Consider the following 12860-nt stretch of genomic DNA (forward strand, 5'->3'; position numbering starts at 1 on the left):
TGTTAGGATCTTAGCCTTGTTAGGAGAAGACCTTGTTAGGAGTCACTCGGTTAAGGGATTTGCCTATCACTCTAGCTAGGAGCTTAATGATCTATTAGGATCAACCTGGTTAGAGGATTTAAACACTCTTTTGTGAGCTACCCTGTAAAGGAGCTTAGATGGAAAAGGCCTGTTAGGACCTACTTGGTTAAGGGATTTATGTTGTTGTAACTGTTAGAGAACAACAGTGAAAAATGATCTATTACTTTGCACTTTAAACTTGCTAAATCAGATCCATTTATGCTTCACAGACTGCAACACTCAGCCAGATCTCTATCTTCTCTGGGATGACTTAACTCATTCTTTTAATGCCACTGACACATGAAACATTAGTTGTGTCGCATTAAATAGCCATAACAACTAAGTTGGCCATAAAACCTAATTACATCTTGAATTTACAATACAGATCATATCAAATCAATATCTAGATCATTACAATAAATTACAATGTAATATCAACCGTTGATTGATCGTAACCCATCACGGAAATCTGATCTGTATCCTCAAAACACTCTACTAAGTGTTTCATTGATTCCCAAGAAATCCTTCCTTGAATCATGCCAAAATAATAATTAAATCTTTCACATGGGTTGTGTCATGTTATCACCTTTATGTAGACTTGTCGTTGATCAACGTCATAATAGAAATCATTACCGGTTGAGTGAATTCATCACCGGTCCTAAAACCCTAGCACAACTCCATCAGAAGTTCAAAACATGTCTTTTGGTAATAAACATAGGATGTGGTTCCGGTCACATACACAAATCCATCATAATAGCTTATGTCTCAAACCAAAAGTCTCCAACCATCACCAATTTATCGATTCCATCAAAATATTTTCTTTTACCAGTTGAAGTCCTAATCCTCGGTCCTGGTGGTAAACCCTGACATACTTACAAATTCTAAATCCGGTAGACCAAATTACTTATCCAACAAGTCAGACATCAAATTTCATCTATAACCATCATCAAACATTAATTGACATAGGTTTCCATCAATGACAACACAAATAAATGATCATGTCATCATCCTTCTTCTACTGATACAGTCATCAACTCATTTGCATCAGTTATGCCAATCATGCCAACAAAACTGACATAGCAAACTAAGCATATGTGGATGTCGACAAAGATGACAGGTGGAAGCCAAGTGGTGATCACGCAGAGGTTGGTGAAGCATTCATCAACGTAACAATCAACAAGTAGGTCAATTTTTATGAAGAACCTGTAAGTCATGGGAGGATGGCAAAAGATTGTGGCTCAAGGAAGACAAGGTGGCAAGTGCTTGAATAGACCCTGCAAGAAGATCTGATCATTGTACCTGCTTGTTGAAGGAAACAGTTGAGCCATTAATGGCGTTTGACAAAGAAACACAGAAAAGCATGTTGCAGACATCCAAATATAGAAAATGCACATTAGAGTGTGAGGGGTTGACAGTACTAATCGATGGCATGCAGATCGTCACTCCATAAAATCAGATTGGATCAAATCTAATATAGATCGAGTTGGTGAAGAGAAAACCTAACACGACACCATTTGAATGTTGCTTTGGCGGGAACCCTAAAAGATAAATATGTCATCTTGAGACTAAAATCAGTTGATGCTTGATGTGAGTTGTGAGTGAGAAGAGAGTCTGAGCAAGGAGAAAGATTATATGCCTTAGAGTTCATTTTGAGAAAGTTGTAGTGTGGGTTAGCAGGGTGAATCAGTAGAGACAGAGTAACCGGTAAATTATTGTAGTTCTAACAATCAAGCTAATCGGTGAGGAGTGATTGGTTAAGAAGGCATCCAAAGAGTGACACAAAGGAGTGTGAGGTTGAGGGAGAAAGAAGAGAGGTAGAGAGTAACCAATGAATGATCAAAGAGAGTAATTTGAGAACCAGTAGTGTGAGAACTAGTGAAGAAGGGGAGTTTGTTAACCGACAAAAATCCATTGATCAGGTGTTGCAGAACTCATTTGCAACTATGTGCTATTATTGTATCAAAATTGTATTTCACTATATAACACCAAGTTGGAGCTTGGTGCAGGGGTTGGTGCTCCTTGGGTTGGTGCCCTAAATCATTATAATCTGTTGTTTCATTGTGAGGTTGGATTGGAACAGTAGACTCCAACAACATTTCTCACTGAGGTTTTTCCCATATTGGGTTTTCCTCATACATCTGGTGTTGTGGGTTATGCATTTGTGTGTTTTCCTCTTTTGATATCCACATTTATCTTACCAGTTTAATTGTTTAGTGCTTAGGGTGATAACTAGTATTCTGACGTTGGTTAAGAAGAAAAGATTTCAAGAACCACTGATTCACCCCCTTCTTAGTGGTACATTGTGTTCAACAATTATTTTCAGAGTCTAGGTTCTTGGTTGATTATAGTTTTCTCTAGCTTGTGTAGATTTTGGTCAAAGAACATAATGGCAAGAAATGAGTCTACCTCCTCAAAATCTCCCATGTTTGATGGAAGATAACTATGCCTTCTGGAGCAGAAGAATGGAGACCTATATTTCCTCACTTGGTTTTGATGTGTGGATGTCTATCAAGAATGGGTATACTATCCCTAGTGTTCCTCCCACTGATCCAGATGCTAAGAAGGAGTATGAGAATAATGCAAAGGCTAATCGTGCTATCTTAAGCGGGTTGTCTGATAATGAGTTTGTCAAGGTCATGCATTGTGCATCCACCAAGGAGACTTGGGATAAAATGTAGAGATTATTTGAAGGTGATGCCAAAGTCAAAGAGGCCAAGTTGCAATCACTAAGAAGTCATCTTGAAGGCATCAATATGAAAGATGAAGAAAAGATTGCAGACTACCTTCACAGAATAGATGAACTTGTGAACACCATCAAAGGAATTGGAGAAGAATTTTTTGATGATATTATTGTCAAGAAGGTACTTATATCTTTCATATCTAACTATGATACTAAGGTTTCTGCCATAGAGGAAGCCAAGGATCTAAATACCTTCACAATAGATGAGCTATTTGGCTCTCTGACAACCTATGAAATGAGAACAATCGGTGAAGCATCCTCAAGGAAAGAGGCAGCGTTCAACTCCACCAAAAAGGGCAAGGAAGAGGTTTCTCATAGAGGATACAATGAATAATTGGATGCATAGATAGAAAACTTTGTCAGAAAGCTCAAGAGAGGATCCGACAAGTATAAAGGGAAGTTACCACTCAAATGCTTCAACTGTGGTAAAGTTGGACACTTTGCTGCAAAATGTCCTTATAATGAAACTAGTGGAGATGAGCAAAGAAGTTTTGGTAGATCAGTCGGTAAAGACAAACAAAGGAATATCTACCAGCAAGGAAGAAGAGGCTACCGGAAGAAGAAGAACCTATATACTATTGAGGATGATACCACAGATGAAGAAAGTGCATTAGAAGATGACTATCATGAGAATGAAAGAGAAGGTAATCTCTTTATGGCATTTGATGAACTGGTTGGTGAAGATGAGGAAGAAGATGACATTGAAGCCAAAGTGGATCTAGAAGGTGAGCTCGTAAGTTCTCTTGAGGAGTTAAGTAAGACAATAAGAGAAATCAAGAAGGTAAAGCTTGTTGCAACTGAAGAACAAGGTCTCTTGAAGCAATCCCTAGATGAGTCCAATCAAGTTATCTCTAACTTGAAACTCCAGTTGGAAGAAGCCAAGAGGATATGTGAAGTTACATCCTCTGATCCGATGAAGAAGGAAAAGGAGCATCGAGATCTAGAAGCTAAAATAGTGAAGCATAGAAAGGAGCTTGAAAAGAGTAAGGATGAACTGAAAGTGAGAAGCAAATATGAGGGTAGCACAAAAGCCTTGGACAAGATGTTGAGAAAACAGAAGCAATCTAAAGATACCGATGGCTTAGGATTTGAAGAAGGACAAAGTTCAAACAGAAAAGACACATCTGGTAAGGAGATATAGTTAACTTCTTCAAATGAAGGTGAAGAGAAGAAGACATTCACGGTAAGCAAGGATACCAGTAAGAAGACTTATGCAGAAGCTGTTAGAAACTGCCACACAAACTGGTATACACAATCAATAAACTAGAGGCCACAATCAATGTACTGGAATGCATATCTTAGGAGAAATGCAAGAGTTGATCATGAAGGATTTACTAGAGTCAATAGCATGAAAGGAAGTCCCTCGGTGAGGCAAACATTTGCAGGACCAAGGCAACCTAATCGCTATGTTTCAAACTTTCATAGTTATTGTTACCGATGTAACAAATTTGGACATAAGTTAATTGATTGTAGATTAACCAATAAGCCCACTATGAGTTATGAAAGTAGGAATCCATTTAATGCACTCTAGGATATGAATGTTGTCTGCTATCAATGAAATGGATTTGGTCATAGGAGTTTTGAGTGTAGGAAAAGTAAACCGATGTCCTACAATAGTTTCAAAGATTCATCTTTTATTGTAAATGTGAAATGCTATACCTGTCAAGAGTTTGGACATATAGAAAAAATTTGTAAGAACAAGAAAATCAAGAAGAAGAGGACAAATCTTAATCAGGAACCAGCAGCCAAGCCGAAGCATAAAATTGTAGCTGATAAGAAGAAGGAAACTAAACTAGTATGGGTTGAGAAAGAAAAGGACAAGGAAGAATCAAGTCTTATAGTGCAGACTGCCCTACATGTTGAAAAGAGAAATCTATGGGTTGTAGATAGTGGTTGTTCCAACCACATGACTGGTGATAAAAAGAAATTTATCAAACTTTTACACTAGAATGGTGGCTCGGTAAGGTTTGGAGACAACTCATCGATCAAGATAAATGGAAAATGTACTCTAAACATTGATGGCAAATTGAAATAACATGACGTGTATTATGTGGAAGGCCTAAAGCATAATTTGTTGAGTGTGAGTCAGATGTGTGACAAAGGTTATAAATTCACCTTTGATTCTACCAGTTGCCAGATAAAGAAGGAGAGTACCAGTCAGACTGTAGCTGAAGGCAAGAGGACAGATGGTAATGTATACAATCTAAAAGAATGTTTTGAATCCCAATGCATGTTGGGACAAGTGGATGAAAGTTGATTGTGGCACAGAAGATTAGGCCACATAAATTTTGATAATCTAGTTGCAGTAAGCAAAAAGGGGTATCTAAGAAATATACCACCAATTATCAAACCGGTGAGCATATTTTGTGATGAATGTGTGAAAGGTAAGCAGACTAAGGTGAGATTCGGGACAAAAGAACACAACACCTCAAGACTACTTGAAACAGTACATACAGATCTATGTGGTCCAACTCAGATAAGAGCTCTTGTCGATGAAAGATATTTTATGCTCTTCATTGATGACTATTCAAGAATGGCATGGGTCACTTTCCTACAAGATAAATCACAAGCATTTGATAGATTCAAGTTCTTGAGGAAGATGGTAGAGAAGGAAAGTGGGTGCAAACTAAAATTCCTAAGATCAGACCAGGCTGGAGAGTTCACATCAAATGCGTTTGAAGATTACTATGAAAGACATGGAATCAGAAGGCAATACTCAACCCCCAGGACACCACACCAAATTGGTGTGGTAGAAAGGAAGAACAGGATAGTCAAGGATATGGCAAGAACCATGTTAAATGAGGCAATTTTGACGGACATGTATTGGAAGGAAGTAGTGCATACTGCTACATATACCTTGAACTGGGTTCAACTAAGAACAAACAACAGAATGACACCTTATGAGTTGTGGTATGATTGAAATCCATCAGTCAAGTACTTCAAGGTATTTGGAAGCAAGTGTTTTATCAAGAGAGATATGGATGATTTAGGTAGTTTTGATTCCAAGAGTGATGAAGGAATATTCCTTGGTCACTCATCTAACAACAAGGCCTATAAATGCTACAACAAAAGACTAAGAAGAGTCATTGAAAGTGTGCATGTAAGAGTTGATGAGGATATGCATAAAGAAATACAAGCACAAGTGAACCGATATGATGATTCTGGTGATGAAGGTGAAGAAGATCAGTTAGACAATGAGCCGGAAGAAGCATCAAAAATGGTCCCTAACTGGTATGTGCAGATAAACCACTCGGAAGAGAAAATTTTAGGTAATAAGAGTGATGGTGTGTATACTAGGAGAAGACTTGCCTAAAATGATGAACAAGTCAATTTCTGCCTCATGACTGAAGTAGAACCTAAAACATTCAATGAGGCTAGCAAAAGTCAGAAATGGATGGATTCCATGGAAGAAGAGTTGCAGCAGATTGAGAAGAACAAGACTTGGGAATTAGTCCCTAGACCGGAAGACAAGAACATCATTGGCACCAAATGGGTCTACCGGAACAAGATGAATGAAGAAGGTAAATTTTTTAGGCCCAAAGCTAGACTTGTTTGCAAGGGTTACTCTCAAGTAGAGGGCATTGATTTTGAAGAAATATTTGCACCGGTAGCTATATTAGAAGCAATTAGAATGTTTCTATCTTTTTCAGCCTACAAGGGTTATAAGGTATATCAAATGGATGTAAAATCTACCTTCCTAAATGGAAATTTGGAAGAAGAAGTGTACATGGAGAAACTGGAAGGGTTTTTGTTACATGGTGATGAGACCTTTGTGTGCCATTTGAAGAAAGCCCTATACGGTTTAAAGCAAGCTCCTAGAGCATGGTATTCAAGGCTAGATCGGTATCTAAAGGAGAAAGGATTCAAAAAGGGGAGTGTTGACAACAATTTATACATCAAGGCAGATGGAAATCACATGATCATTGTGGTTGTGTATGTAGATGACATCATTTTTGGAGGCAACAAGGACACTCTTTGCAAAGATTTTCCTAATTAGATGCAGTCAGAATTTGAGATGTCAATGCTTGGAGAATTGACATACTTCCTTGGTTTGCAGATATCACAACTAGATAAGGGAATCTTTATCTCACAAACCAAGTATGTAAAGGATATGTTAAAGAAATTCCAAATGGAGGACTGCAAATCGGTAAGTACCCCCATGGTGATCGGAAGCAAATTAAACGAGAATGATGAATCACCAGTAGTGGATCAGACATTGTATAGATCCATGATAGGCAGTGTATTGTATCTTACTGCTTCTAGATCTAATATAGTGCAGGCAGTGTGCATGGTGGCTAGATTTCAAGTAACACCTATATAGTCACATATGAATGTCATAAGCAAGGTATTTGCAAGGGACACTTGGTTATGGATTGTGGTACCCTAACCAAGGAGAATTTATCTTGGAATCACATACTGATGATGATTGGGAAGGTTGCATTGATGACCGGAAGAGCACAAGTGGTGGTGCATTCTTCTTAGGTGACCGGTTGGTCTCATGGCATAACAAGAAGTGGGATTCAGTCTCCCTATCAAATGCTAAAGCAGAATACATTATTGCTGCTACATGTTGCTCTCGGGTGCTTTGGATGAACCAAACCCTCAAGGACATATAGGTGGACAACTTTGATCCTATTCCCATCCGGTGTGATAATTCAAGTGTCATCAACATATCAAAGAATCTCGTAATGCATTCAAGGACAAAGCATATAGCCATCAAGTATCATTTTCTCAGAGAGAAAGTTGAAGGACAGGAGGTAAAAATGGAATATGTTCCTAAAAGAGAACAAGCGGTAGACATCTTCACCAAACCATTACTGGTAAGCACTTTTGAGTACTTAAGACACAAGTTGGGAGTTGTGTCATCTGCCTCATGCACTTAAGATTGGAAGGAGATCTATGGTTCAGGGGGAGTTCATTGTGAAATCTCCTATCTCTTGAACCATATATTGGACACAGGGGGAGATCATATTTATGATTCAAAACTAACATGCTTGAACTTATGGGTGTACTAACAACATCAACTATAGAAGAAGGAAAATGTTGTAGGAATACCCAAGAGAATTTCATTATTACAGGTATTTACTTTCCCACTTGGCAGCACTCATAGTACAATCACATTTGATTCTTCTATGCTGCTAGTTGAGTGGATTGTGGTCAAAAGTGGAAAATACACTATATAATCGGTGGAGAATGGATTTGATAAAAGGATACCCTAACCCTTTGTCATTGTTTTCAAAGGGGGAGAATAGTCAAATGGGCTAGATGAAGGAACAAAGTATGTTGACATCAAACTGTGTTGACATCAATGCCAAAGGGGGAGATTGTTGGCATTATGTTATCATTGATGTCAACTGGTATGGAATGATCACCAGTGAGTAGGTAGTGGTGACTGGTATGGGTGAAGTACGTAATGACATCAACTAGTATGAAGGATGGAGTGTGTAAATAGATAGACAGGTATGTTACTGATACATATGAAATGCATCATTAACTGGTAAAGCGAGACCACCGGCAAAGAAGAGGTCAATAGGTATGAAGGACAACCAATGAAGGTAGGGTATACTGATAAGGTGAGTTGAACCGATAGTCAATCTTGGTTAGTGAAGGATGTCAAACCAACATAGAAAACCAAGAATAGGTGGATTTCGACAAGGATGACAGGTGGAAGCTAGGTGGTGATCATGCAAAGGTCGGTGAAGCATTCATCAACGTAATAGTCAGCATGCAGGTTGACTTTTATGAAGAACCCACAAGTCATGGGAGGATGGAAGAAGATTGCGGCTCAAGGAAGACAAGGTGGCAAGTGATTGAACAAATCATGCAAGAAGATCTAATCATTGTACCCATTTGTCGAAGGAAACAACTGAGCCATTAATGGCATTTGACAGAGAAACGCAAAAAATCATGTTGTAGATATCCAGATATAGAAAACCCACATTAGAATGCAAGGGGTTGGCAATGTTGATCAATGACATGCAGATCATCACTCCAAAAAACAAGACTAGATGGAATCTAATACAAATCGATTTGTTGAAGGGAAAACCTAACACGATACCATTTGAATGTTGCTTTGGTGGGAACCCTAAAAGATAAATATGTCAGCTTGAGACTGAAATCAGTTGATACTTGATGCGGGGTGTGAGTGAGAAGAGAGTCTGAGAAAGGAGAAATATTATCTTCCTTAGAGTTCATTCTGAGAAAGTTGCAGTGTGGGTTAGTAGGGTGAACCGGTGAGAGGGTCTAACCAATAGAGACAAAGTAACCACTAAACAATTGTAGTTATAATAGTCAAGCTAACCAGTGAGGAGTGGTTGGTTAAGAAGGCATCCAAAGAGTGACACAAAGGAGTGTGAGGTTGAGGGAGAAAGAAGAGAGGCAGAGAGTAACCAATGATTGATCAAAGGGAGTAATCTGATAACCGACAGTATGAGAACTAGTGAAGAAGGGGAGGTTCTTAATTGACAAAAATCCATTGATCAGGTGTTGCAGAACTCATTTGCAACCAGGTGTTATTGCATCACAATTATATTTCACTATATAACACCGAGTTGGATCTTGGTGCAGGGGTCAGTGCTCCTTGGGTTGGTGCCCTAAATCATTGTAATTTGTTGTTTCATTGTGAGGTTGGATTGGAGCAGTAGACTCCAATAGCATTTCTCACCAATATTTTTCCCATATTGGGTTTTCCTCGTGCATCTAGTGTTGCGGGTTATGCATTTGCATGTTTGCCTCTTTTGATATCCACATTTATCTTACCGGTTTGATTGTTTAGTGCTTAGGGTGATAACTAGTATTCTGAGGTTGGTTAAGAAGAAAGATTTCAAGAACCACTGATTCCCCCCCCTCTCAGTGGTACATTGTGTTCAACACATAGGAGCTTGGTAACTCATATGTACTTCAAATTTTAAGATTTGTTTTATGTTTATATATTCCTTCATATTCCTTGAGGAAGAAAATCCTTGATTTGTTTAGATTAATCTTTTTTTAGTTACTTTTTCATATATATCTTGCATTTTCTTAGTAACTCTAGCCTCCATTTCTATGGTTTCCCTAAATAAGAATGCATCATTAACAAATTGGAGATTAGTGACATCAACTTCAATTTTGAAGAGATTTATAACCCCTTAATATTCTTGCAAAGCATTTTATTCTCCAAGGATCTTCCTAACACTAGTGAAGAATATCAAACTAGAAGATATCATCTGCTCAGGGGGAGCATACATTTTTTGGCACATAGTTTTGGTAAGACAATTTTGGCAGACTATTTTTGGATATCATTTTGGACACTTTTGATTTTTCTCATGAGTGTTGTCATCAATGCCAAAGGGGGAGATTGTTGGAAAATGCACACTCCAATGAGAAATTGTAGGTGATTGAAGGTTTTGTCATTGATGGCAACCTTGCAATCATATGACACCGGCAAGACAAAGATACCGGCACCGGCACCGACAGACACTACACCGGCATACAAAACACCGGTAGTGAAAGGAAGGATATCGACACCTTGGCCGACTTCAATTTTGTTTAAAATGTATTTTGTAATTAATTGTAAAATCATTGTAAGCCGACATGGTGAGTTGTAATATGACTCATATATGTATGAGATCATTATAGATCATTTTGTAAGAAGGAGATAGGCAAAATTATGTAGACCTAATATATGAATTATTGGTTAAGGGTTTATGTATGTAGCAGAGCTTAAACTGGTACTGAACCTAGCATAGCAGATGTTGATCTAAAATAGTACAAGACATTGGATTAGTATAATCCATTTTTGTAAGTTAGTGTGACTTCTTTTGTAATTGAGCAGTGAGCTCTAGGCACTTGGCCTTCTTGCATGTGCAGGCCCCTATTGTAAAAGTAATTTTCCCTTATTGGCCAGTAAGTGAATATTGTGGGTCACAAATCCCACCAAGGTTTTTCCCACACCGGGTTTCCTTGTTAAAATATCATGTTATGGTGTGCTTCTCATGGTTTTGCTATTGTTCTTAGTTACTGCATTATTTCTGGTTTATCGGTACATAGATTTAATATGTTTTTCATGTTTTAAGTCAAGTAAATTTATATACCGATCAAATTATAATGACAAATAAAAATTTATGTTTTAAGTCCTAACAAATTATAATGACAAATAAAAATCCTCATACCAACATGCTACCTATCACAATTTTGGTCCTCATGGTATTTGTTTCTCTTTTAGAAGTTGGTGCATGATACTATATTTCATTGTTATGTTGGTGTGGGAAGATCATGTTTAAATTTGATGTGGGAAGTTCCATTTTGACTTATATTGTCTATCACCTACAACAACTACCTATGTCAACTTGGGAGGAATAAAACCTTAATGGTGGCATGACCACTTGCATCCTTAATGTTAGATTTTTCTTTATCCTTGTCCCTACCTCATTAAGAACTCAACTCTAAGGAGTCAAATTTACCTTCAAATCCCCTATCAAGATATTAACCTTTCATTGACAATAAATCAAATGCCTAATTGAGCCTACACATATTTTAGAGTTTATTGGCCTATGTAGTCCTTTCTTACTTACCATTTTAGAGAATGAAGGCCAAATTTGAAGTGCTTTTAAATTAGGAAACTCATGGGTATCCAACCTAGGAATTATCATCATTTATGTTTGTCTCATCAAATGATTAGTTCACCATACATCATATACATCAAATGACCAACAAGTACCTACAAATGTTTCTTTTTAGTAATTATCTTAACTCATACAAGCTAATAGATATTTGATTCAATGGCTTATAGGGTGTTAAGTATGATATCACCTCATGTTTTTTTCATTGATTATCCATCAAAAGAAAAAGTGGGTCCACTTAAAATGCCATGTCATGACTTGGGGATCTTGTTATTGAATGGACCATGTAGAAACTTGTCAATTGCCCAAGGGGATCAATGGAAATTCTAATCATTGATTGTAGGAGACCATTGTATTATTGTAATTAAATTATTAACCTAACATAGACAAAATATATAAAATAATGTATTCAAACAAAAGAACTATACAAAATGGGAAGAGTAATTGTGAGCAAATCCCTCTCCCACTTCTTGCTAGTAAAAAATCTTTCCATTTACTTTAATTGTTCTTAATATTAGTAAATTCAATTAAACTAACTATTTGTGTGAATTAAGATCATATGAATAATATATTGATGTAAATAGGCAAAATAAATATATTGAGTTTCCTTTGTGTAGATGTAACCAAAATTCATGATTTGAAGGAAAATCTAAGAATTCTTGGTGAAACATGAAAAATACTAGTTCGAGTTGACCAGAATAACAACTCACATTTCTTATTTATGAATATCAACATAATTCATTGGGTATTAAGAAATTAATATGCATGTTCAATGCACCACTAAAAAGAATAGTACATATGTATGGCTATAATTGCAAGAATATCTAAAAATATGGAATAAGTTAAGGGCATTAACAATGTTAATTTTTACCAAAAGGAAATGTTTGTTATAGAGTGTTATGATTGGGACATATATTCAAAAATTAGCACATATATTATATTTCTCATTTAATTGTGTACTCACTTTGATGAGAATGCCTTAATGACATGTGGCATTCTCTTATTTTAAGCTTGGTTCAAGACAAGATTTTTATTAATGCCCATTTGCATCATTTTTCATACGATCATCTACTCATCATTTTTTCCCCCCTTTATTGACACTTACTTTCATTTATTCTCTTCCTTGCTCAAATTTATCATTCTACTCTAAAATTCATCTTTTAGTGAAAAACGAAGAGAATTTTGTATTGAATGTCCACCCATACAATGCATCCTGTTGAAATGACCATTGCACCTCTTAACATTGCGAGTTCTAGTAAATGACTTTATATATTTCATTATCAAAATTTTATATTATCATCTTAATAATGGTTTTAAGATGTGGTGATTAGCATTCAAGTGGACAATCTAGATTAATAAGTGTTTTTTTTACTCAAGTATATCATTTATGTGAAATCTAATGAAAAAGAAGTGATATAATATATCTTTGAAATCTATATAAGATAATAAATTAGATATTC

This window comes from Cryptomeria japonica, chromosome 1 (assembly GCF_030272615.1).
Source record: "Cryptomeria japonica chromosome 1, Sugi_1.0, whole genome shotgun sequence".
Classification (NCBI taxonomy): Eukaryota; Viridiplantae; Streptophyta; class Pinopsida; order Cupressales; family Cupressaceae; genus Cryptomeria; species Cryptomeria japonica.